The following is a 27,702-nucleotide window of genomic DNA, read 5'->3' on the forward strand; positions in this document are numbered from 1 at the left end:
TAGAAATTCACCTGGGCTCATACAGACTCTGCTGCTCTTTCAGTCTTGTGGAAGCTGAAGGGACAGTGTGGCAAATAGATGGAGGTGAACAATGTTCCATTCATTCTTTCGAGGATCTTGGAGTGAAGGTTTGTCTACCCAGCAAGTGGGCGTGACCTTCTGGGAGACTATTGCCTGTTGCATGGCCCACAATAAGGCCCAAACGGGAATCTGTCAAAAAGACAATAAGACTAAGACTTCCAGTGATTCCAAAAGATTAGCAAATATTCCCCCATGGAGAAGAGAAAGAAAAAACAATCAATTTTCTCTATGAGAATGGCAGCTGAATTTTCTGTCCTAAATTAATCATTGTAAACCAAAACATATCCATAGGAAGTTAAGAAATTTCAGAATCTTTCTTTCAACATGTTGTGATGGTAGAATTTTTTCTAAGTTCAAATACGAAAGTTAGGAAATCAGAAACTCAGGAGAACTGGTTCTAAAAAACTGTAGGAAAGTGATCCAAGTGGAAATGCCTCACGAGAAGATTAAGAGGCAGAAAGTTTTTTGTTATCTCTATTTAGAAAACTTTTTTCTTTAATTCCTACCTAGAGCAGTCTGACACTCTTATATCTGAAATGAGAACTTGAGTAAAGAGTGACAATTCCAGTATCTTAAAGTCGAAGTTTGCACTAAGAAACTGAATCAATAAAGGACCAAGGTCTCAAAAAATGCATTGTATGGAAAAGCTGATTGATTTCATATATATCAAAATATTCCTGAATCTAGTTATGTAATATGCTCTCACTGCTTTTTTAAAAAAATAGAAGCACCCGGGGTGGGGGGTGGGAGGTTGGGGGCACCAGGTGGTGGGTATTGTGGAGGGCACAGATTGCATGGAGCACTGGGTGTGGTGCAAAAATAATGAATACTGTTATGCTGAAAAAATAAAAATTAAAGCTCAAAAAAAAAAAAAATAGAAGCACCCAAGAAATTTCCTTAATTTTTAAAATATAACTTATCTGTCAAATAATAATAATAATTACTAGCTAGTGGTCAATGAATCATTGGTGAAATTTATTCATATTTATAACCCAGGAATCTTATGCATCTATTTGAAAAACAAAACAAAACAAAAACATCTATTTGAGGAAATATATGTAGAATTAAGTGATTATGGGACTACTTGGTGGGAGGTGTTTGTTGGGGGCAGGTTTCGACTTTTAGCAAACTTAATTATTCCTTTTATCTGTACAGAAGATACATGGTCACATATGATAGTCTGAGATAATAGCTTTGTTTTCTTTAATGAAGAATTACACCAAATTATGTTTTAGGTTATAAATTACTGTAATAAAATTGTTTTAAAATGATATTGTAAATTGACTCACTCTTTTTGAAGGAAAATTTATAATTTCTATTAAATATATTTAATAACTATCACTTATAAAATGCTCATCATATGCTAGGTACTGTCCTAAGCACTTATAGTCATTCTTATAATAATTCTATAAGGTAGGTACTAATATATTTCATGGTATCTAAAAAGCCATTAATTATAAGGGGCATCTTTCTATTATACAAGAGAAAGAAAAAAACAATTAATTATAGTATGTGAAACATTTTCTTGCCATTTGTAACTTTTACTTTTAGTTACTCAAAGAGCTCTTCTACAGTGAGACCTGAGCTTTTACCATCTATCACTCCCATGGATATATAACACTGAATATATAAATTAAATCAATTGGTTGAGGTTCTTCACAGTTGGGATCCAATTCTTCCTAAATACTTGTTTTGCTCATTGTTAACAATGTCTGTGTTTTTCTGTCAACTGTTACCCACTAGTCCATCAAGATTATTGGTGATGTGATATTTCTTTAAAGAATTCTCTACTGAGGTTTCTATGGTTTTCTACCATGCTTTTGACATCCATTTGGCATCTTTTGTTATTGGCACTCTTTTATTAAATGAAGGTGTCAACAGCAGGTTTTCACACAACAAGGATTCATATTCCTCCCTTCAAGGGCTTTAAATGGCCCGTTGAAGGGTTACAAAGCTCCAGTCATGGAACCAGTAATAACAACCTAGATGCACATATATCCACAATGATGTCTATGTCATGCTTCTATCTAGCTGACAAGGATTGTTAAAATGGCATTAACAGGGAGATGGGGTCCAACCTCAGAAATGTTAAATTGCTAGGATAAATGAAATAGTAGGAGACAGAAATGATGAGAGACAGCTTTGTATAGTGCTCTGTAGCTGACTGCATGAGTGCTGTCCTCACACAAGAGGCAGGTATGCAACTAGATCTTCTACTTACTAGCTACCTGACTTTGTATAAGCCAATCAACCTTTGACTCATGAGTTCTCTCCTCCATTAAATAAATATAACAATAGTAACCTTGCCTTGCAAGGTAATTTTGAAAATTAAAAAGCAGTAGTAAGTGATACACTTCTGGGTACTTATTCAAGAGAAATGTTCATAAATTATAATTATATATAAATCTAGAGATATACATATGGATGACCATTGTTTTTAATGTTGAAAAATTAGAAACTCCTAAATTTCTATCAACATATTAGTTATATAAATTACAGTACACACAGAATACTACAGCAGCCCCCCACCCCCACCATCTGTGGTTTCGCCTTCTACTGTTTCAGTTACCCAAGGTCGACTGTGGTCCAGAATCTGAGATCTTCCTTCTAAGGTCTTGTCAGAAGGGCAATAGTAGTCCAGAGCTATGTCACAATGCCTACATCCTGTACCTCACTTTGTCTCACAAAGTAGGCATTTATCATCTCATATCATCTCAAGAACAAGGGTGAATACAGAGCATTAAGATATTTTGAGTGAGAGTTAGAGACCACATTCACATAACATTTATGACAGTTTATTATTAAAATGGTTCTATCATATTATTAATTATTGTTTTTAATCTCCTCCTGTACTTAATATATAAACTATACTTTATGATACATATGTTTACCTGGGGGAAAAAAACACAATATGTATAGGGTTCAGAACTATCTGTGGTTTCAGGCATTTGCAGCAGTTGTGGAACATATTCTCCATGGAAAGGAAGAGATTAATGTAAATACCATTAAGAATAATGAGATAAGTCTACATGTGCTGACATGGAGCAATAACTATGACATAATAAATGAAAAAGCAAGCTTTTAGAATACAATGGCTCCACACTTAAATAAGCAAAGGCAGCATCATATATATATGCATGTTAATGTTCATATGAACATATGTATGTGTTTGCATATTGTTTTTTAAATGTCTAAAAGCTTGTTACCCAAATATTAATAGTGGTTGTTTCTGAGAGATATGATTTTCTATACTTTATCCATTTCTCTATTTCTTGAAATTTTATACTAAGTTATAAACATTTACAATCAGAGAAAATTAAAATTACTCTGGGACTATAGAGTTATAAGTTATAATCTCATTTAACTTATACATTTAGGTAGATATTAAAAGAGAAAACCAGGGTATCTGGGTGACTCAGTCAGTTAAGTGTCTGTCTTCAATTTAGGTCATGATCCCATGGTCCTGGGATCAAGCCCTGAGTAGGACTCCCTGCTCAGTGGGGAGTCTGCTTCTCCCTCTCCCTCTGCTGCTCCCCCTGCTTGTGCTCTCTTGCTCTTTTTGTCAAATAAATAAATAAAATCTTTAAAAAAGAAAACTATGTATACCAAGAAGGTGTTAGAAAAATAAAATGAATGTCACTGGATCTGAGCAATGATTTTCCTGAACAATTCATCAATTTTTTTTCTGTCAATCAATATTCACTATAATTATGTCAGTGTATTCTTTCAACATCTTTTGACTTTCCCTACTTATTCTTCACAAACTTTTCCCTACTTAGATCTAAATGGGGAGTTGTCTAGCTAGCTAGCTGTAGCAGACACCTTCGCCCCTCCTGGTAGAAGCAGTCCTACTGAAAATTGTAACCTATTTCTGACTTCATTCTCTGGATTGTGAACCCTGCAGGTTCTTGTGATCCCTTGCACAACTGAGGTTGAGGAAACTGCTTGCCTCTGTCTGGAATCCACTTTTCCTGTGTCCCGATCAAGTAGGACACAGAGCCTTACATAAGGGTATTTGATATATAAATGCTCTCTTCAGAGCCGATCCATGGACTTTATCATTAAAAATGTATTTTCAATTTGTTTATGATCAAGCACTTTATTTCCAGGTAAGGAAAATTCATTGCACAGAAGAAACAAAAGTAATAGAAGCCAACAGATGAATGGAGAGATGAGGTGACAGGCAATGCTTAGAAAATGTTTATATATAAATGAGAATATATGCTAGCTCATATTAATTCATGAAATGCTTTGTGTCCTGCCACCAAAGAACAGGCATAAACCAAGAAGCTTACAATGACCTGCCATCCACAGCCTTTCTGCATCTCCATTTCATTAAGGCATCTTGGCTATCAACTAAGGGATTTTCTCTCCCGAAACCATGCATATTCCTCTTTATTCTTCTTTAATTGATTCTTTTGTGCAGGTCCTAAAAGATAAGCTTCTTAACACAAACATCTTGACATCTTTATTATTAACATAAAAGTATAAATCGGTATAAGGCTTTGGAGAGGTAACTAAGAAAAACACTCCTATGCAGATTTCTAAATTAACATCCAAATCATACTTCGATGAATGAAGAATACTGAATTCTTAATATGGGTCTGGAACTTTACTAACTGGTATACAAGGATTATCCAATGAGGTGCGGGCAAACCTGCGTTCCAGGAAGGAAATGGAAAACTCTAATTTATAGCATTTGCCAATTTCCATGGTATTAGTACTGCCCCCATGGCTGATTTTAAACTACCATGATTTTAATACCCAGCTCTCAAAATTCCTGAATAGTTAACAATCGCAGCGCATCATTACATTCTATTCTCAAAACAAAACTTTTGATTAGAAATTACGACCCACCTCTTAAATATGTCTAAGCTGAGAAAGAAATTAGTGATGTAATTCTCCCAAATTCACACTGTCAGTGAGGGGCCAGGGGTTGTCTTTCTTTGCTTTATGCTTTTGCATATGTATTATAATTCTAATCCATTTCAGAGAAAAATGCAAATTAGCAACCAAAGAATAAACTAAATCAGAAAGAAGAAAACCCACAGCCAAACTTTCCTCTGGTGTGCTATTTGCCTAGAAAAACCTGCCACGGTAATGGATTCCAATGGGGTGTATAACTTAGCAGTTTAAAAAAAAAAAAAAAAAAAAACAACTCTTCCCTGAAAACAGAACTGACAAAGCTTTCATACATGCTTGACATCTTTTTCTTAAGATTTTTTTCAAGACCGTGTTTAGCAGCTACAAAATAAGAGTTAATCAAGGGCCTAAATTTGCCAGATCCATAATGTGGTGATATTTAGTTGGGAAAAAGTCAAGACCTTCCCTTATAATTATTACTCATCATTTAGTAACAACTATCATTCTACAATATTAAAATATTTCTTTAAAAGAGTAAAAAGAATAACTCTTAAGAAGATATAGCAAAATAGGCCAGAGAAAAAGAGATTCAGAAACATGGCATGGATGATTTTTCCATATTAATTATAAGCACTATCTTTTCAAGGAACTTATGGTAATGAAGCTGTTTCCAAAGAGATCTAATGTAGTGGAAAGAAAAAACAAACAAAAACAAAAAACAAAAAGCCTGAACACATACATTACTGGGCAATGAAACCTGAGTTTGAATCCGAGTATTTTTATCTGTGATCTGTGTATATCCATGAGTAAGTTGTTTGATATTTTTCTGAGGAAAAAAAAAAATTTCTTGTCTAGATTCAAGTGATACGATGATAACAGCAGCTAATTTTTTTGATCCATTTGAATGTTCCAAGTCTTGTGCCAAGACATTATAAACTGTTCTAAGCTCTTAAAATATCTTTTTTTTTGTTACCTTTTTATTTTTTTAAACTTTTTTTTTAAAGATTTTATTTATTTATTTGATTCAAATGTACCATTTCATATAATCCTCTCAACTCAAGTGAAGGAGTTCCTTCCTCACTTTACTGAAGAGAAGGTGCCTTGCTTAGAACATGAACTATTAACCGGGAGAAGAGAGCTATGGAGCCACAGCTTCTAACCAACAAACCTTCTGATTCATCACGCTACATTTTGTATGTATGTCATGAAAGGGGATGAGCCCTTTGGAAACTAAAATGATGTCATCTCCAAAAGGTTGTGATTTCATGAGATTTGTAACTACATCATGTTCTTCTGTCTATCCCCAACTATGGCAACATACCAAATATGTGAATGAATATGAGAATGAGTGATTGTGATATTGAAAATGGCTAAGCATCATCAATACTGCATTGGGTCCACTATCATAACCCAGATCTCAAATACGTGCACACTTGGTTAAATATTTTGGAAAAAACCTCCAAACGTTTGGGTTCGAGCAATGATTGGTAAGGTAATTGATAAGATTTGCCACCCAATTTTAAATATACCAATGTATTTGTAAGAGATTTATTAGAAGCTATTTTTCTGCTGAGTGGTCATTGAAAGACCTTTGCTTTGGGGCGCCTCAGTGGTTCAGTGGGTTAAAGCCTCTGCCTTTGGCTGCGGTCATGATCTCAGGGTCCTGGGATCAAGCCCCACATTGGGCTCTCTGCTCAGCAGGGAGCCTGCTTCCTCCTCTCTCTCTGCCTGCCTCTCTATCTACTTTTGATCTCTATCTGTCAAATAAATAAATAAAATCTTAAAAAAAAAAGAAAGAAAGACCTTTGCTTTGAATGCTTCAGAAAACATTTCTGTATCATATCACCCTTTTCCAAATTGTGAAAATATAAAAATTTGTCTTATCCCTCCCTCTGATGTTACCTACATATGGATATTTACCATGACAAGGACTCATAATGAGGTATTTAATAAAAATAAAAAGTGTTGATTAGAGATTTCCAAATTAATTTGTATGGGCCAAAATAGCATACATTAGTGGAATTTTGCTTAGCTTCATCTCCTTGTTTGACTTTTTTCAGTTTTTAGAGTTGCCATTGATTAATAAGACCAACATTACTAGGATAATCTCTGTTTAGAACAGTTAATATTTCTGCTACATCCCACATATATGAAACCTTATGCTCCAAATCACAAGGGAATGAGTACAATTCATTATCAAACAAAAACAAAAACAAAAAGATAACAAACAACACATGTCCTACTTTAATGGATGAGAATGGCAAGCTTCTTTTTTACAGGGCAAAAAATACAATCTCCCTCATTATAAACTGTTCTAAGCTCTTAAAATATCTTTTTTTTTGGTTACCTTTTTATTTATTTTTTTAAACTTTTTTTTTTTTAAAGATTTTATTTATTTATTTGACAGATAGAGATCACAAGTAGGCAGAGAGGCAGGCAGAGAGAGAGGAGGAATCAGGCTCCCTGCCGAGCAGAGAGCCCCATGTGGGGCTCGATCCCCGGACCCTGGGACCATGACCCGAGCTGAAGGCAGAGGCTTTAACCCACTGAGCCACCCAAGCGCCCCTTTTGTTACCTTTTTAGAGTATTTTGTGAAAACTTCCTTTCCTTCTACGTAGTTAATTTCCAATATGATTTCTGGTTTATTCATTGTCTTACTCTTCATAGTCTGCTCTTCCATGTACATTCTCCTTTTCTTTCTATTTATTTTATTAGACTTTGGACACGGAGAGTCACTCACTTTTCTTTCTTTCTCTGGCTCCTTACACAGTACATGGCCTACAAAGGAAAAGCTTAATATACATTTCTGCTACAATGAAGAGTTGTTCAGTCACTCCATTTTATTTTCACTCTACAGCTCTTCATTGTACAACCTGATATTAACAAAGAAGTCAGTGAGGGTGATGTGGGGGGGGATGCAGAGGGAGAGAATGTGTGATCGATTTTTCCACCTTTAAGAATTTTTCTAATTTTTCTAACATTAACCTGAGCATTGTCAGACACAGAACTACCCATTGGGCCAAACAGTCTTTCATGAGAGTTTCTGAAGAGTAAATGATTTAAAGGAATTTTTTCCCCCTCAACAATTAGCCAGCATAATTTTTGTTAAAGATTTTTTTTATTTATTTGACAGAGCAAGAGAGCACAAGCCGGGAGAGCAGCAGAGGGAGAGGGTGAAGCAGGCTCTCAGCTGAGCAGGGAGCCGATATGGGGTTCAATCCCAGGACACTGGGATCATGACCTGAGCTGAAGGCAGATTAAGCCACCTAGGTGTACCTAGCCAGCATAATTTATTCACTGAAGGGGATAAACTGAGATAATCCATACAGATTCTTACATTCTGTAGAACTAGCAACACATACTATCTCTCATTCTTTAATATGTAAGTATGTTCACCCACTACATCAACACAAAAGGTTAACAAGAGTTTCTTACACTTCTTAAAGATGGACCTTATAGATAGACTGTGACCCAAAGATTTGTGCCACATCTTTCTTGATACACTAGACCATGAGTACTCTCATAAAACTCCTCCACAGTTGGCACACCCAGCAGGTTGGCTTTGACTCAACAGATCATGAGATACTATTACAGTCCAATATATTTATAATCTCGGTACTCCTCGACAAAGAATTTCATGTTTAGCCAGTTCCAACCCAAGAATAACATAATTATAATTTCGGGTTTTTTTAACTCAAGTTCACTAGATTAAGAATTCTGAACTTTGGTTTCCCAGAGGAATCCTCAAATCCTCCAAGATTTGAAACAGCTTAGAAAAGACAAAGATTGGAGGTAGTGGGGAGGGAATAATTTGTGCCAACATGATGTCTTTGTGGCGTCATTTGATTCTGTCAGCCCAGTAAATAAAAAGAGTAGAATGGAGAACAACTGGGGTATTTTATCAACCCCTTAGAGCTTAGCCTACTAAGGGTAAATGTTCTGGGGAGGAATTCAAAGGAAGCTGAAAAGATTGCAAAGAGATTTCAGTCCTTCCTACTCTGCTGGTTAAAATGACCATCCCACTGGCTAAGCTTTGTGGGGACTCCAGAGAAGAGAGATAGCTCATAGCTCATCTACTCTAAGGGCCTCTGGATTTGAATATGGCCAAAACCCTAGGCATTAAAACTGCAATCTGATGAGAGAATTGCAAAAGAATGATTCCCATTTTAGCAGCTTTGTAAAAGAGCATAAAATGTTGTTATAAGGAAAACATCCTGCCTGGCTGCCTGGCTGGCTGGCTGATTCCCTTCCAGACTCTCCTTGTAAGATACTGTTCACCAGACTAGAAAGGATATAAAACTGTGGAACAAGTTTATCAAAGTGAACCAAGAAGTGACCCAACAAAGGACCCAGCAGAATGTCATGCTGGAAATCCATTCTCCCAGAAAAAAACATACAAGGGTAGACTTCATTTGAAGAGCTCTGATTAGAACTTCAATGTTAGGAGAACCACTAATGGCAATGGCACATGGGACACTGGTACAAGAGAGCAGTGGTATATGAATGACAGGGGTTTGCTTGCTCCAATCAATCAATGCACTGAGGCATCAAAAAATACTTATATCCTTTGTATGTGGGACACTGACAGGACACACTTTTTAAATTGCTACATTCGGGAAAAGCAACTAGCTATCGTGTACTCTATAAAACAGTATTAGTGAGTAAATGCACAAGCATAAAGCTAATGATGTTTTAGAGTAGGGAGAGATCATTTCCATCAAAAATCTTTAGAGAAGGACTCATGACTGAAGTAGAATCTGAGCTGGTCTCGACAGGTAGCTAGACACAAAGAATGAGGAAATGCACGAAGTATGGCCCACATGTGGTAATGGAAGATGGAAAACTGGAAAAGCAGGAACACACGAAACATATTTACAGCATGTGTGAGCATGGTGAGCATGTATACAATGACATATGCACACAGAAGGCACAGACGTCTACACATATGTTGAGATGTATAGATGTAAATAGAGAGACAAACACAGATAGAGACAGGTCTACCTATCGATCTCTGCCTTCTCTTTTTGATCCTGTTCTGTTTCCCTCCTCTTGGCTGCAGGACCACTTACTAGATTTGTGACCCTGGATTGGTTACTTACTCTCTCCCAGACCCGGTTCTCTTAAATGCAACGTGGAAATAATCATCGTCCTTACTCAGTTGTTGTATAAATGAAAATGAATGTTAATAGGCTTAAAACAGAGACTAGACCATTTTAAGCACTCAAAACATGTTTGCTGATATTACTGTTTTTAATACCATCTCTCTTCATTTTTTTATGGTTCTTTCACCAGAATTTGAGCTCTTTGAGGGCAGAGAATGTCTTATTCATTTTTGACTCTCAACATCTAGTACATTTCCAGTAGAAATGGGGCTCATAACTATCTCTTGAATGTTGTACTGATTCCTCATTCTATGTACCTGGACCACATTTACGTATCACAGAGTCTCCAAGTTCACATGCTCACGTTCCCAGACCTCCTCTCCCTAGACAGCTCTAGGTTCTCCTTCCTTTCTTGGCACTATGGGCATTGCTTATTTAGGGTTGTACTTACCTAATAGTTGTTATAATTCATGCTATTAGTTTCACCTATGGAATTTCAGAGCAAGTAGAAGTTGTAATCTGCAATTAGTAATCCATGATTCCTGCTTCTGACCTCCCAATGCCATATATCCAGCTAGTGAACTCAAATGTGAACACTAAAAGAACATGTATCTAAAAAAAATACCCAGTTAACATGTTCTGCGAGTTCCACTCCCAGTAACTTATATATCTACATTAAAACAATTTGTTTTCTACAGGTGAAAAGTACCATTATGCCGGCCTACATCCTGGAAAAAAAATGTATTGACATCCACACACTCTAGAGGGTTAAGGCTAAGTTAAAAGATTATTCCCTTTCCCAGCTACTTAGATTACCAAAAAAGATAGCCATATAAGATTACTTCGCCTTTTCTGACTTTAAAAAGTTGCCTGCTTGCTACCTTTTTTTATCTGAAGCCTGTAGGCAGATTCTAATTTGGCCCTGCAAAAAAATCTGTTTGGCCCTGGGCTGAGGGAAGATGTTAATTTTCATGACTGTTTTAGAACACATCAAAATTCAGTATGCATTTTTTCAGGATTTCAAAGCAATATGCTTAAAACATGCAATTTAGAACTAGAACATATAGAGCATTTAAAAATATTCAGGTTTTACCAAGAATCCATCCGGTCTATTATTGCAATAAGTAGGATACAAAGATATCTTTATCTGGTTGTGAATGAAACTCCATCTACTTAGAAAAAAGTTCGAAATAAAATTTTAGCTCTTTTAATTCTACAGAGGTTTTCTAGTTTTGACAGTAGAAATTTGGTGTAGTTGAAAAGAAAGAGATTATAAAATTGAATATGCATTAAGCATTTCTCAAAAATAATTGTAAAAGAAAACAGTTTCTAGTCTTTAATATTTATCTTGAATATAGCTTAAGGAACATTCTCAGCTTAGTCAACAAATGTAACAAAAAATGAGTAAGAACATGACTCATTCCATGAAGGTCTGTGAAGACCAGCATGTTGGACATTGCCATGGACTTTATCCACAGGATTTGTGCCCTCTTATTTCAAACAGTGGTGACTCCTTCCTGAGACCTGTGGGTAAGAACTTTTAAAAACAGTCCAAAAGAAATGAATTGGTAAATCTCTACCTCATACATGGCAGAATGACTTCTCATCAGTCTTAATGAACGTATTCCTGTTGGGTTTGCATTGCCCTGTCCTTCCAGAATGCCAGAATTCAGAGGCTGAATGGAAATGTTACAGATGTTAAGTCTTTGTTAGTCGAACCAAATGAATGTTGTGGAAACACATTCAGTTACTTTCTGTTCCTCCCACGCGAAGTCCACATATGTCTAGTATCAAAATGAGATCAAGAATGAAATATCGAGGGGCGCCTGGGTGGCTCAGTGGGCTAAGCGTCTGCCTTCAGCTCAGGTCACGATCCTGGAGGCCAGGGATCCAGCCCCTCATCGGGCTCCCAGCTCAGCAGGGAGTCTGCTTCCCCTCAGCTTCTCAGCTGGCTCGTGCTCTCTCGCACACATGCTCTCTCTCTCTCTCTATCTCTCTCTCAGTCAAATAAATAAATAATATTTTAAAAAAGAAGAAGAAGAAGATCTTGAACAGCCTCATACTCATGTAAAGACTTCATAGGCTTCAGTTGAAAAAATTAAAAAGCAAGAGAGAAATGTTTCATCATAACTCTTAGGACCACTTTCTTAGGTGAAGACTAGTTGCTGAGGGTTTTGGCTCCACTCAAAGATAAGAGACATGAATTTCACCTTCTGAAATAAAGCAACAATTTGCAACTTTTTGGAGGCAACTGGTTTTCTATCATGTATTTTTGGCACAAAATTCAGCCTCTATTGAGGCCCATTGCCGCTTCCTAGAAATAGATGCTCTATGATCACAAAGGTTAGCATTACTTGAGAGTCTACTGTGTGCCAGTCTCTGCTCTAAGAGTTTCACACAGATCTCATTTAATGTTACAATGACATATAGAATGAATACACTGAAACCTCCATTTTGGGAAGGAAGCTGAGTCTCGGAAAGGTAAGTAGTCCAACCAGTCACAGGTAGGCACAAGCACAGCTGAGATCTGAGCACTGGCAGTACAACTGGGACTGGGCAGTCCCAGTTGAGCCCTGGGCCCTCACAAACTACCCTGCTACTTTCAGGGAAAGTATAAGGAATCTAGATTATGCGCTAAGTACCATACCAGTCAATACTATAACACGTGCAACTATCATTTCAAAAAAACCCTAAAACTGGACAAATGGCAAAAAATCCTGCTTGCATGTTCCTAAGACGCAGTTCTATCAGATTCTCTTTCGGTAAATTCCAACAAGGCTCAGCTGAATTCTTTCACTGAACTTTTACTATAACGTTTTTACAAACCACAGTTTCTGATCAATGATGCTTTCTTTGGCTGTGGAACTGAGCACATGGTAATACTTATCCCGTTATACTTTGAAATCCAGCCCTCTATTTACCAAGCATAAAGGCAAATGCCACTTAAACTACTCTTAGTTCCATCTTTCTGATGTTCAAGCGTAGGAACAATTATCTCCATCAATATTTAATGGCCTAATCCTAAACAGACAGTGCCACAGTGTAGGCAATCGTCCTGTTAACATGCTGTTAATTTTCGAGCATAGAAGCAGAAATGGACTATACAGTTACTGAAAAGGCACAGCAGTACATTTCCCTAAGGTAAAATTCTCTGCACATTCTCTGGTCTACCTTCATTGATAATAAGGGAATTAGAAACATTTCAGAGTTGTGTTCAGTGGGTTAAGCTTATTCACTCTTTAAAATTCATGGAGAGAAGGAAGCTTTCTCAGTTTTCCAGTTTGTTTGTTTTTTTTTTAATAACAAGGTTTGCAACTCCCCTACTTAAACCTAACATGTCTCATGATCCCACCTAACTGCCATTTAATTTTGTTTGGTTTAGTGGATTTTTTGGTTTTTTGTTTTGTTTTGTTTTGTTTTGTTTTTAATTTAACACTTTAAATAGCTGTTATTGTTAACAAGAATCATTGCCTAGGTACTTGACATCCAGACCACTGGACTTTGATGAGAAATCTTTCTATGAAATATGAGATAAGAATGCCAATATAACACAAGCCATAAGAAATTTCAATGCAAATAATTTTTACAATTGCAACATAGGGAGAGAGTACTTCAGTCGCCTAAATAATTTCATTGAGAAGATCACAGCATTGACTGTATGATCAGTTCTCTTTCTCTTCCTACTTTTATAAAAAAATTGAAGCCTGGGGTAGAAGAATGTAGGAGGTAAACTGCCGTGTAAAACCATTCTTCAGAAAAAAATAACTTAGAGGAAATGTGGGCAGAGAAATCACAGAAAGATTCAAAGAGCAAGAGTAACCATGGAAGAAACAAAGGTCCTTCTCTGTTTATTAATAGGCTAAATACATTCCTGGCAGCTGTACTTGAGAATAAAGTCTGTATTATCTTCCCTGTGACTTCAAGTTTGACCCTAAATCTATCTAACCTCCTCTAAGTCTGATACAATTGGTTAATAAGCCCAACTTAGTTATGATTTTTTACTGAATAGAAAATTTCAGCAAGTTTCCCTCTCAAGGTGGTATATTACTTAGAATACTTTCAAGACACTTCCCTTCTTTTTCCTCCCCTTCTTTGTATTTCTTGAGTATCCAGATTTGCAAGTGTTAAAATAAATATCAAGTATCTTGTCAATTTTAAAGGATAAAATTCAAATATGTTTCTCCTACGTATGAGGTAATAAATAGCAAATTTGTCAGTGTTGTCCAACTGGAGTGAAAGCATGAAGGTTGGAGCAGTTTAGAAATCTGGTGGCCTTCAGTGAGCATGGTAATAGACACTTTTTACAGATTTGAGAGGAAGGGACTTCGTGTCTTTATACGATTCTCTAGTTCTTGTAACACAAAGTGCAGAATGTCCTTGTGAGACTATTTCTTACTCCTTTGCCAAATACAGTTCTTAAGTACTATGTTTATATAAACATCTGCCATGTTTACATAGCAGAACTCAAAGGCAGAAATCCCTCATTTGTCAGAAGCATGGTCATGTCCATAAGCCTATCTAGTATATAAATTATTTTGGAGTAAATTAGAATCTTTCTCCATTAATGTTCATTCACTTAAAAGCAGGGTCAGGCCTAATGCACAGCGGAGGGGTGGGTGGCTTTGTCTTAGAAAACTCTGTCCCCCTCCTGTTCTCCTCCTCCCAGAATCTAGTGACTTTTGATTGCCTGGTATTTCCATCCCATACCTCACCGAGACAATGTTTCTGCCCACCTTCCTGCCTTTATCCATTCAACAAATATTTATTGAGCACTTACCACATGTCATCAGGCAGTGGTCCAGGTAAGTACTGGAGTTATGTCAATGAACCAAAGAAAGATGTCTGGCCCCGTGCAGCTTGTATCTAAGAAAAGAAACAGGAAAAAAATAACAAATATAATAAATGCATGAATTATATAGGATGTCAGCTGATAATATGGCTATGGAAAAAAAGAAAAGTAAAGCTGGGGGAGTGGAGGGAGAGGACTGTACTTTCAAATAGAGGCTGAAATGGGCCTCATTGAGAAGGCAGCTTCTGAGTAAAGAAGTCAGCCATATGGAAGTATGAAGGAGAGCTTCAAGGAGGAAAAGGCCAGTGCCTAAAGGCCCTAAGGTCAGAGTATGCTTGGTGTGTTTGAGGAGCCACAGGGAGGCCACTGTGACTGAAAGAGAGTGAACAAGGAGAGGTATAGGCGAAGAATCGAGGAAAAAATAAAACAGACTTAGGGAGGAGTGGGCATCTTGAATAGGCCACTGGGAAACGCTGGCTTTTAATCTGTATTAAATCCCATTCCACAGAGTTCTGTGCTTTGTTAACATTCAGCATTGACCAGATCGATGATACATTTATTTACTCATTCATTCCATTCTTTATTTATTCATTCTTTCAACAAACACTACGGACGGCATAATACATAATAGGCCTCATGATAGACAGTAAGGCTCTAACAGTAAGCAAAAGCAGACATAACCCCTGTCCTCAAGGAGTTTATGATCTAATGAAGAAGATAGATAGTAATCTGACAATCACGGGAGAAGCGCTGTGAGGAACAATCCATCAAAGGTGCGGGACGCCGCAGAAGCCCGGAATTAGGGAAATGTGACTTAGTTATGACGGTCAAGAACAGGGCCCTGAGAAAGAAAGCAATCAAGCGGCAAAATAAATAGGCATTAACTAGGCAAGCCAGAGACAAGCGCCTAGGAGAATGGCAAGAAAAAGCGGATGATGGCAGGAGACTGAAGCAGTTGGAGCCTGAGAGCCAGAGGAGCAGCGTGGGGGTGAGTCTGGACAGGTGGGGCAGAAGATAGGGATTGAATGTGCTAGGGCTCAAAGGCCATAACAAGCAGTTTGTCTTTATCCTAAGCCCATTGGGAGGCCACTAAAAGATTTTAAGTAAGGTGGTGACCTGACTGGATTTAAGTTTTAAAGATCACTAATCCATATTGAATATGTATTAATGAGTTTATGTGTCTATCCTCTAGATAATTCGTTTGCATTTTAAAAGGAGCCTTATAGAGATAATCCTGAATCCAAGCAGATCCTGGTGGGAATTTTAAATATTGCAGCAAGCTGATGAGAAAAAACAAGTGAGATAGGGAAATCATTGAGCGGCCCATCAATTCAGTCAGAGAAGGAAGTCAGATTCTATGTATTAAGCCTATAAAATATGGCTTTCATTAAACTATTAAGATGTCAGGGAAGAACAAAATATTGGTTTTGTGTGAATACTGGATCCCTTTCATTTCTTTGATAAGCATTTTGAGCCCTAGCAATGTTAAATGACTTTCCCAAGGTCACAGAGAAATTTCGTAGCAGTTCATCCAGTGTAAATGGCTTCCAAAAAAAAAGCGAAATGGGTAAATTAATTTAAGACTCATACTAGAAGGTGTAGACATATTAATGACTCCTAACTCTTTTGTTTTTACTTCTAAAACATTATGGAATACTTATGTCCATACAGCCTTAAAAATCCTTCTGTTCTCTGGGCACAGTTCATAAATCCCAGTCAATCGCCTCCTGTGTGATATCTTCCTCACAGGTGTGTGTTGAGACTTCTCAAATTAGTCCTCAGAGGGAAAGCCGCTCTGTGAGTACCCCTTCCTCTCCATCCTCAGCGCTACCCTTTCCCACTACTACCACTACCACCCATATCTGCCTCAGTCAACAAATATTAAGAGAAGATCAACTATATACCAGACTGCCTGATAATAAATGAAGATTAAAAAAAAAATCCCTGTTTTCCAAAAATTCGGTAGAGTGAGAGCAATTGGCAAGTAAATGAATAGTCACAAAAAAGTCACAGTTTCTCTTTAAAGTTGGACACAGGATGCTGTGGAAGAAGACAAATGTCACACCTAACTCCACCACAGATGAAGGAGGCTTCACAGAAATGACATAAGCTGCCAGTTTTGAAGGATATGTTAAAATCTACCTCTGGATTGAGCAAAATAAGAAGGGCTTTTCTTGTTGTTTTTTTTTTGTTTTTTTTTTCGTTTTGTTTTAGATTATATGGAGTTGACACACCTCAAATTAATTTTGCTCAGCTGTCTTCTGGTACGATGTTATCAGCCTATATTGAGGGACCCAAAATGAAACATTTCAATGAAACTCATCGTTGTTCATATAAGACCTTATCCTGTGATTAACACGTGGTCCCTTAGGCCCATCTGGTACCAACATGAGGAGTAGTTGAACTTCCTCAGAATTCCCACTGTTTTTTTTTTCCTCCATTATGGATGTTGTATATTGCGTGACTGAATAAATTTCCTTTTTCCCATTAGAAAACCTGGGGCAAGACTTGAACCTAAATTCTTCAAACTTAGTACTTCTTATGAGTTCCATAATTCTATATATTCTATGTATTTTAATACATGTATGGACCATTACAATCAGGATACAAAACAGTTTCATCATCCCCAAAATAATGACATCCTTCTTCCACCACAACACCAGCAACCTCTGCTGTTCTCCACCACTATACTTATCTTTTCTCAGACATCCTATAAATGAACTCATCTATTACATAGCCTCTTATAGCTGGAATCTTTCACTCAGCATAACATCATTTGTGAGACTCATCTAGGTTGAGACATGTATCAGTAGTTTATTCCTTTTTATTGTTCAGTATTCTCTCACAAGCATGGGTAAATCACAGTTTGTACACTCACCCATTGGAAGGCTTGGGACTTTTTTTTTCCAGTTTGCAACAGTAACATTCAGAACTGCTATCAACATTCAACTAAAGACACGATACCAGTATAAGGTTTAATTCCTGTAGATAAAAATCAGGAGTGATATTGCTAATTCATATGGTAGGTAAATGTTTAACTTTATAAGAGACTGCCAAAACTGTTTTCCAGAATGGATGTACCATTTTACATTACCACCAGCAATATCTGGGATTTCCATTTGCTTCAGTCTTGTCAGCACTTGGTATTGTCAAGATTTTTATTTAAGCCATTCTAGTAGATATATGGTATGATCTCACTGAGGTTCTAATCTGAATTTCTTTAAAAGCTAAGAATAGGGTACATCTTTTCATGTACACATTTCCCTTGGTCCTTTTAATTCTATTTTAAGTCCACTATTGCTTTTCCTTCTTTTTTTGCAACCTCTTTTAAATTTATTATATAATTCTGCTTTTTCTCCATGTTATTGAAGAAACTTAGGGCATTACTGGTATAAGTGTGGATATAAATGCCTAAGTTAAGTTAAATACAAAATAAAAATCACAAAAATGTAGTATTCCAACAAATTCCGATTTAAGTTCCTTAATATTTTTTTTTCTTTTCATATACGTGTTTTAAGGTCTATGAAAAGTATAAAGCACAGCATTTTTTTTCTCTTTATTTCTAAATCTGATATTTTCTAAGCTCTGGTATAAATTCTAGAAAAAAAATAACAGTAAATCACTGAAAGCAGACAAAATAATGCTTTCAACAAAGAACCCCATGGAATTGTCCTTTTGAAATGTTATTACATCGTCTCTGTGTATATTTGGCTCTGCCAATTGCATTCTGCAATTCCTGTTCTCTGCCAGCTCTGGAGAAGGATAGAGCCAAATAACTGTGGGTTTTTTGATCTACTTGTCACCAAAAAGTTTGACAAAAGTCTCTTAAGCATTAGAACTATAAAAAACATTTACAACAGGATCAGAAAAAGCATGAAGTTTAACTCAATTGATTCTACATTAAATCCATGGTTTCGACCAAGCTCATTAAAAGCACAAATCTTGTTGCAAACCTGGGATTATTTCAAATGAAGTGATTCATGCTTTGGATAGCTGCCATAAAAATTTGGTAAAATATGATAGTTTCAGTTAACTTTTCATTTGAAATTGTGCATGTAAAATGCACAGCTAAAAGCAATACACTAGAATACATATCACACTAATAAAAATCCCCCATCATTCCCTTAAGATTAGGGCAAGTACCCTTCCAGTTCTGGGAAATCATTATATTTGGTATACTTTGAATGAAATGCTTGTCTGCCAGGTCTATGAATCTAAGCTTCTAACATCAAGAGGACTTAGCAAAGGCTTCAGAGAGACCTGTGTATGTTTTGCTTCAGAGAGACCTGTGTGTGTTTTTTTAAGATTCTCAGGGGATTAAGACTATCTGGTCCTTGTGGGGTGAGTGATTGCCTGACCCTATTGGTCTCCATCTTACCAAAATGGTTTAAGAAGGTTTACCTTGAGTCTAGTCTGTACTTTAGCAGAATTTCAAAAGTAAGGAGAAGACCTTGCATGTCCTCTATTTGTTTGTTGAGGCCTGGACTTCTTTTTTTTATGATCTATTTATTAAAGAGAGAGAGATAGATTTGAGCAGGCAAGGGGCAGAGGGAGAGAGAGAATCCTCCAGCAGACTCCCCAGTGAACATGAAGCTTGATGTGGGGCTCCATCCTAGGACCCCAGGGTCATGACCTGAACTGAAATCAAAGGTTGGATGCTCAACCAATTGAACCATCCAGGAGTTGCTGGACTTCTTTAGGAGAGAAGGAAGAGAGTTAGGGACAGTGGAAAGAAAGAAGAGAGACAGAGAAAGAGACAGGGAAACAGAGAAGGAAAGGAAGGAAGGAAGGAAGGAAGGAAGGAAGGAAGGAAGGAAGGAAAGGAGGAAGAAAGGAAAGGAGGAAGAAAGGAAAAAATGGCTTCTGGACACAATAAAGTCTCAACAAATATTTGTGGAGTGAATAAATGAATGAATATATATTTCTTAAAAGAAGGTATCATGGTGTAATGGATTTAGTCAATGGATAAATGATAAATACTACATTCTTTCTTGCTAGCTAGCTAGCAGAGAACTAAATAGATGGAGAAAAGATTGCTCCTGAATACAAGGGAAGGGTACTGGGAAAGGACACTAAAGGTGTCAAGTAGCTTGCGTGATTTTGCCTAGAGCCAGCCCAGTTTGACTTTGTCTCCAGGTAGATTAATTATTTGATGTAGCATAGAGTGTCCATAAGCACAGGTTCCAAAGGCAGATTTCCTGAGTTGAAATCCTATCAATTATTGACCATCCTCAAGCCTCACCATTTCTGTGCTTCAGTTTCCTTATCTGTCCAATGAAGACAAGAGTGGTAACTATCTAATAGAGTTGTTACAAGGATTAAGAGTTAATATAGGTAAAAAACACTTAGTAAGCATGGGGAAGCTTTCATGTATTGGTTCTTATTATTCAGTAAGAATAAATGATGAAAAGTATTATCAACCTATTGTCCAGGCTACATAAAGAAAGAATGAGGATATTGTCTTTGTGATTGTAGACCTTCAAAATATTGAATTGGTATATTAATAAAAATATTTCCATTGCAATTACTTAATTGGTTTTCTAGGAAAATCAGTCTCCTATCAGTTTAAGCACTTTCTCCTTTGTTAGGCAGTCTCTTGGAGATAAGTTAAATATAAGAGCCTAGAACTGCAGAGCTAAGAAATACACAAGGGGTGACATTATCCATAAGGTACCAAGAGAAGCAATCCTCACAGTCCCTGTTGGTGACCCGCAACTGTTGAAAAAAGCCAACTGCCAAACATAGGAGTAAGTGACTTACTGTGTCTTAGGTCTGGAACATGATGGCCAATTATTTATTGCCAGTAATGCCTCACAACAGACTAAGAAGACAACCATTTTCTCTCAGTAAATTTATATTGCTTGCATTCTGGAAAAAACAAATTGCATGTTGTTTGAATTGGAATTTGGCCATAATACCTAAAGTTAATGTTCTTAAGATTGCAAAAATTATTGGTGATGATAAGAAAACAAGACCATATTTTTATATTTTAATTTTAACCCAAAGAGAGAAAACCCCAGCAGAGTTGGCAGGAAAAGCAATTGGAAAGGACTCAACTCTTCCAAATATTCGTCAATATAGAAATGGTTTTGAACACAAGTGATGAGGAAATCCCACAGACTGAGTTGGCATAGATTAAAGAACACAAAAAGTTGAGGAGGTTTAGTCCATGCAGAATGGGAAGGACTGAACTGCCTTTAAGAAGCCCATACTACAGAGTACACCAAATTCCTAATTCATTACTCACTAACACGTTTTCAACGTTTATCTGTTTATTTTTAACAAGGTCACCCGTGAATCAATCGACAGCTAGTGCCAAGGGCAAAAGACAAAACTGCTCATTGACTGCTACAGGAGCTTTCAAAAATACTAATTGATCAATAGTGATCATTGGTACACTGAGTCTTCGTTCCTTTAGGGATCTGCTTAACCACAGACTTTCTCTGGAGCCAATCTCATAATGCAGCCTCCCTTTGTATCTTCAGTAACCTCATTAATGGCTGCCCTGTGCTCCCTGTCTACTTTTAATTTCTTCTAGTAATAGAAAATACTTCATAATGGAAGATTTAATTAACTGAGTTTCCAAAAAGCTATTTACAGTGAACTGGGAACATTAGCTTTAATTTTTATTGTTCAAGAATGAAGATACCCTTTTTACAACAGATTAAATGCAGCAGGAAAACAACATTTTAACCACACTAAAGTGTGGGAACCCACTGGCAAAAGTCAATTGTGCTGCTGAGAAGACAAAGGCTATGACAGTCTGATCTGAGGGGAGAGGGCCTGTTCGAAGCTTCTTGTCGTTTCCCTAACTTTCCTTGAATAACACGTAACAGTCCCCATTCACAACTACAAGAGCTCTTACCTGAATGAGGATCAGTTTTCTACCACCAGAAGCAAAACGTTATAGTAAGGTGTACAAGATGGTGGGTCCTCTCCTTCCCTCTCTTCCCACACAATAGAATCTTACATTTTTTCAAAAAATATACAAGAGGTTTTTCTAGGCCCGTTGAAGATGTACCTTTTATAGCTAGGTTCTATTTTCAAGAAGATTCAACATTAGGTAGTGTCAAAGAGAGAGAAAGAAAAATCAGTGTGACCTTAGTAAAACAAAGAGGTCCTGAGGTCAGTCAGCTAAATATTTGTGCAGAGAAGTTTTTCATAGCATTTATGAATTTCTAACCTTTGAGTTTGTCCTGACATAAGCTTATACACAAAACTTGGTTGGCTATGAGTTACCCAACCAGATGATTGGTGACTCAGCGAGTCCTCCCAGTTGCACACATAAACACTAGCTGGGGCATGCATATGGCTTGCTTAAAGTGTGTCTTTAAACCCTCACAGAAAAGAGCTGGTGAATGTTACACACTAGCTATTTTTCAGAGTGAGACTCTTCCACAGTTTTACCTTTTTCTCTCATTTACCAAATGAAATTAGACCACATTACAGACTAATACCTCATGAATTGCATCTATTAAATCAGAGCCAATTAGAGGGATAGAGGCATATGCACACAGAAGCACTAAATGCCCTGTGAAAAAGCAGAAAGGTAGCTTAAAGGTTTAAAGTGCGAAGTAGCTTTTCATCTGTAAAAGACCTGGGTTCAACTCTTTGCTTCCAGGCTGAGTAAAACTGACATTCATGGCTCTATCATGACTTGCATCACAAAAACCAGACTGTTGGTTTGCTAACCAATGTGGAAGCCAAACAAAGAAGGTGACACATTGCAAATTTCTTTAAAAGTGGATATCCTGAGTGTCAATCTGTTTCTGACTCCACTGTGCACAGACTAGGAGCAGAAACTTATCTGTAAGAGCTCTAAAGGTCCTCTTCAATAAAAACATCATAATTTTCATCTATATTATCCAAAAAAGGACTTGATACAGTTCACAGGAACCAAGCTTCAAAGGCAAACACAAATCCTAATATCTTTTCTTTGGGAAGGTTTAAATATCATAGCTTTTATTGTGTTTGGACCTCTGAAGCAACTGATTTAGGAGTTAACTTTTGTAGGAGTTTACTGCTCCCCCCAAATAATTCATTACCAATGGTTATTCTGCCTTTGCAATTAATCAGGTTTGAAAGTGCTTCATTTGGTGCATTTGTATTGTTTAAATAAATCTGGAAACACTAACCCTGTCACGTTCAGGGGTCGAGTGTGGGAATGAATCTGTAGACACAGAGGGTAAAATACTTCAAGGCGTATCCCCAAGAGATTTCCCGCTGGACAATCAGAATTTATTTTCCAAGAGGAGGGTGTCCCCGTGCAAGTGAGCCCCGTGGTGTGTTTTAAGGTCTCCTTAACCTGTCTCAGAAGATTGCATAAATCACAGCCATAAAGTCTTCCCATTCAGCATGTTAGGGCTAGAGAAAGCTGACCAGCTTCTGACCTCTTATTCTGGGCCCCAACTGACCCTAACTTAGAAGTTCAAGCGGTCAATTGCAGGTCACTGACGGCAATCTCAGAATCTTTTTAATTCCACTTGGACGGCAAGGTTAAATGTAGGCAGCAAGGTATTTTCCCAAGTCTGGGGATGTGCTGCTTATAGAGTCTACACCTAGATGACCAAAGGAGAAAGGAAAAAAAAAAAGAAAAAAAAAAAAGGAGAGGAAGGAAAAACAAACTCTAAGTTGGTGTCCTCCTCACCAGCCCCACTTTGGTCAAACACCACGCGGGTCATTTATCAGTATAATGGATCTACAGACAGCCTTAAACAATTGTCAAACATTCTTTTAAAAGCCATTAGTTTTTCAACTAATATATATCTGTTTTGTGCATTTGTTGAACCCTTCACTTGTCACTGAGAACGGCCTGTTAAGCTAAGCAGAGGCCTGATCAGTTTTCAGTGAGCGCTGAGCCTCAGGGTTCACCTGGGTCAGCCACAAGATTTATGAGGCCCAGTGCCAGTATCTGATTGGGACTGTTAGTGCTAAAGAAAGCTGACACTTCCTCCCTTTCCCTCCTCCTCAAGCTCGACACACAAAGTCCAGTGACTTAACTTGTACATTCCCACTGGCTGCCTAAGAGGCAGCAAAATTGATGACCTGTACAGACACCAAAGTGGACATCAATAAAAAAAGATGGATGTGAACGAGTGGAGTGACATGCCTCATTGCTGAGGGGACAGAGGAGGGGAGAGAAAAGGTTAAAAAAACACTAGAAAGTTATTTATATAAGCTTCAAGGACAAGGATTTTGTCACTACTTGCCTAAGGATTTGCTCTTACAATATTCTTTCCTCTAGCTTCTAACCTTCTCCGGTTGACACCAAAAAAAAAAAAAAAAAAAAAAAAAAAGGAGAGAGAGAGAGAAGAGAAGAAGAGGAAAAGAAAAGAAAGAAAAAAAAGAAAAAAAAAAAAGAAAGAAGTCTGAAGTCTGGAGACCTCTGGTAATTCCTAGGTCTTTTTATTTGTTGGCATAAATCCAGAAACTTTTATTACTCTTTTTTGGTCACAAAAATCTGACATCGTGATATGGATGAAAACTCTTGAAACATGCAAAAAAAAAAAAAAAAAATGTAGGGTAACATTCTAAAAAGGGGCCGGGATTGACTAAGCATTGTCATTGTGCTTCTTAACAAGAATGATTAAAAGCTGAGTGGATGGCATTTTCTAGAACCTAGTAGCTGTGAGTGCTCTGAAATAACCAGCTCATGTTGAAGCATCCCCCAAGGAACTTCCCAAACCCATTAGGAATTATACTCATGAAGACTATAATTCATGATTATATCCACAGACTAGTTTACAAATGGGAAATGAATGAAAGTAACTGGATTAAACTTTTGCATACTGGACACGTTCTGTCTTAAAGGGCCTGTGAGAAAAATTATTTGGTAGCTTAGCTAGCTCTCCAAATTAGATCCAAAAAGAGACAAGTAAAATGAACAAAAGAATAATTTCCAGTATTTCTTCTCGCTCTCTTTTTAAATTATTTATTTATTTATTTTTGCAAGAGAGAGAGCATGAGCGGGGATGGGGGGGAGCAGAGGGAGAAGCAGACTCCCCACCAAGCAGGGAGCCCAATGCTGGGCTTGATCCAAGGACCCCAGGATCATGACCTGAGCCAAACACAGACTCCTAACACACTAAGCCACCTAGGTGCCCACCTCTCGTTCTCTCTTGATGTGCTTACTTGCCCTCTAGGATGTTTTCTGCATGCTTGTATATTATGTAAATGAGGTCTAAATCTAAAATATGACCAGCGAGGTTGGGAGTGATTATGTACTTGGCCAAAGCAAAAGAAATGGCAGAGTCCCAAGAGCACAGTGTTTGCACGGGACTGTTCCATCCTAACTCCGCCTTGATTTTGATGCTCCCTTCAGGAAACGTGGTCTGATAGTCTACTCTCTTAACAGCAGAAAAAAATTACAAAAACTATGAAATTAATTTTTAATAATTCCTGGTGTTCCAGATGATGATACTGTCTTTTATGTTGAGATAAAGCCTTATTAGATTTCAGATCAAGAGAGTAAAAACTGGGGCGCCTGGGTGGCTCAGTGGTTTAAGCCGCTGCCTTCGGCTCAGGTCATGATCCCAGGTCCTGGGTTCAAACCCCGCATCGCGCTTTCTGCTCAGCTGGGAGCCTGCTTCCTCCTCTCTCTCTGCCTGCCTCTCTGCTTACTTGTGATTTCTCTCTGTCAAATAAATAAATAAAATCTTTAAAAAAAAAAAAAGAGAGTAAAAACTAATGCTGCCACACTATCCCTTTTGTGTGCAGGGACTGAGCTTGACATCTTCGAGAAAAGAGTTTGAAGTTCTTACCATTTCAGCAACACCAAGATGGGTCAATTTCACAGTCTATAATCCAACGCCTCTCATTGTTCTGAGATGGCAGTAGAGCATGTTTTACACTGAATCACAACAGAACTTGTGACAAAGTGGAGGGACGAAGTCCTTATCCCTGGTGAATTTGTTTCCTAGCTTAGCATAGCCATTCTGTCCAGATTCAAAAACTCTCACATTAGGGGATTCTGTGAGACCCACACTCTCTTCTGCCCAGTTGCTGACCCTATCTAACTTCCTAGGTACATACAGCAACTTTTGAGCAGGAAGGTTTACTATCAAGGACGGAGTAATATCAGGCAGGTTTGGTTAAGGTCACTATTCCCATTCTAAAATAACATAGAGTTGGCCATCAAAAAATCTGTCAGAGGAAGCCTTTTCCAACCCTGATACTTTGTCTGATACCAGCTCTGTTTTAAAGTCATACTAAACCCATCTTCTCCAGGTTTCACATCTTCGCCCTTGGGATTTTCACAAACTCCTCACACAGGGGCTTTTCTCCAGGCTCAACAAGCTACCCCTCATTTCTCTAAAGAGAGTCAAATCCCCACAGGGACTTCAGCAAGATCAGGAGGAAGGATTTCTATCGGTGGTCTCAAGCTCAACTTAGACCTAAAGTAACTGCCAGCAGCAAAATGATGTGAGTTTATAAAATCCCTGATCTAACAGCATGTTAAGAGGGGTTTTAAGAGTTTGATTGTGAGCTATTTAGTTTCATTTCCTTTAACATCAAATGTATTTTTGTTTCTTATGATCACTATTAGAGTCATAAAGCCTGGTTTTTTTTCCCCTTTCTTTAATGAAGACATGATAGAGTTGTGAGAATCACCTAGCATAGTGTTTGGCATCAAGTAGCTTTTTAATGTATTGTAACTGACCTTCCCAGCTCCCTCTGGTCTTCTTTGTAGCTGAGCCATCATCCACCTAGAGGACGGACTTTCCAGAGGATCTTAGCCAAAATATACAGCTCAACATTTTGACAAGTTAACAAAGAAGTCCTGAGTAAAAACCCTTACTTTCTCCAGAATATCTAAGAAAGTCTCTGAAATGTCCCTCCTAGATCCTGATGACTCCTCATCTTATTTAGATGCACAAGTATCATCGGAGACTTGTCAAAAGATGGTTGAGAAATGGTGGCTGCATTCCCTGCCCTAATCACTACATATGAGGTCATTCCAAAAGGTAGACTGGAGATCCAAGAATGACACTTCCAAGGGGCTTAGCACCATCTATTTGAGAGAGAATTTGAGCTCTTAGAGGGTTAAAAGTAACCCTGGTTCTTTGATGGCGAATTCTGGATCCTCTGCTGAGACACCTCTGATCTTCCATTAAACTGACAACATAGATTTCCCATTAGCATCAGGCAGCAATAGTCAAAAATTTCCTTAAGCTGCTCAGGAATAGAGTCCCCCGTGCCATTTGTTCTGGGACCTCTTGACTGAAAAAGTGTTAAGGAGACATATTTCAGATTATCTGAGTAAAGCGGAAGAATTCTTAAGTTCTTAATTCAGGGTCAATGGTATGTGAGAAGATGCTCAGACCATTGGGGCTGAATTGGGTTCTGCTACAAGTTTGTGGTTATTGAGCTCTGAATTCAGTCTGATGTCAGGCAGTTCTAGAGGTTGACCTTGGTCTTCTCTGAGCTGGAAATGGATGTCAAGGGAAAGTAACTTCTTCTAGCCTCATAGGATTCTGGGAAGTGATATTCCTGGGTTCCTCCAGCTTGAGGCAAATAATTGGTTCTGCCTCACCTGATCTAGAAAAAAAAAAATACTTTAAAGTCTCACTGGTCTCTCTTTATGCAATATAAAACTTTCTGGAATTTAGAATCATAATGTTATTCTTAAAAATCAGGGATTTTGCCAAAGAATGAATGCACCCTGGATATATAACAGATTAAAAGCATTTTTATAGATAAACACTAAAAGTTTGCCAATTCTGAGATTGTTTTACTATTAGTTCTCTTTCCATGAGGGAGAGAATCATAGTAAATGAATCAAATTACTGCCCTTTTATCTTGTTGATTTTTAATGTTATTTTTCAGTTTAAAAAAATCAACACAATTACACATGAAAATGTCTAAAAA

Source organism: Lutra lutra, chromosome 5, assembly GCF_902655055.1.
Source record: "Lutra lutra chromosome 5, mLutLut1.2, whole genome shotgun sequence".
Lineage (NCBI taxonomy): Eukaryota > Metazoa > Chordata > Mammalia > Carnivora > Mustelidae > Lutra > Lutra lutra.